The following is a 728-nucleotide window of genomic DNA, read 5'->3' as shown; positions in this document are numbered from 1 at the left end:
AACAAACAAAAAACCCAAAAAAACCAAAACCAAAACCAAACCAAAACAAACAAACAAACAAACAAACAAAAAACCCAAACCCCAGCATGGTTGGGCTGATCACTGCCAGTGTTGTTTGTTGCTCTCAAAACTCTTACAGCCAGTGCTACCACTTCTGCATTGGCTTTCATACAGAGATACAAACAGCTAGTTTTGTTAATCATCCTGCAGAAAATGTAATCAATGCCCTGAGCATACAAGAAGATTTGGATAAATGGCTAGAACAAAGAATTGACACATTATATGATATAGTGCAGATCATGGGAGATATGAGGTACAAGGAATGAAAGTCAGAAGCCATTTGGAATGTCATGCTCAATATGTCTGTGTTGTAGTAATTTCCAACCCCAATAAAAATCCAACCCCAATAGGCCAGTATAAAAACACACAACCTAGTTATTATATTTATAAGTTATGTGCCTAGATTGGGCAGATGTAGCACTATATTAACTTATTCCTCAGCTATGAGACCCTTTGTTATTTGTAATACAAGCAACACATAGCTCTGTAAAGACATTCGTATGGAACATGTAAGGTGTACATATCACTTAAGGAAGATCAATAAAGAAAGACAACTGCCTTTCTTTAGAGGTTAGTTTGATCATATAATCAAACTACAACATAAATTTCCATTCATGCCATCTTAAAGGATGGTATGTAATAAGTCATGAGAATTTTGTACCCAATTA

The sequence above is a fragment of the Mastomys coucha genome, unplaced genomic scaffold (genome assembly GCF_008632895.1).
Source record: "Mastomys coucha isolate ucsf_1 unplaced genomic scaffold, UCSF_Mcou_1 pScaffold15, whole genome shotgun sequence".
NCBI classification, from domain to species: Eukaryota; Metazoa; Chordata; class Mammalia; order Rodentia; family Muridae; genus Mastomys; species Mastomys coucha.
The sequence above is the reverse complement of the archived record's forward strand: the minus strand, read 5'-3'. Positions refer to the sequence as shown.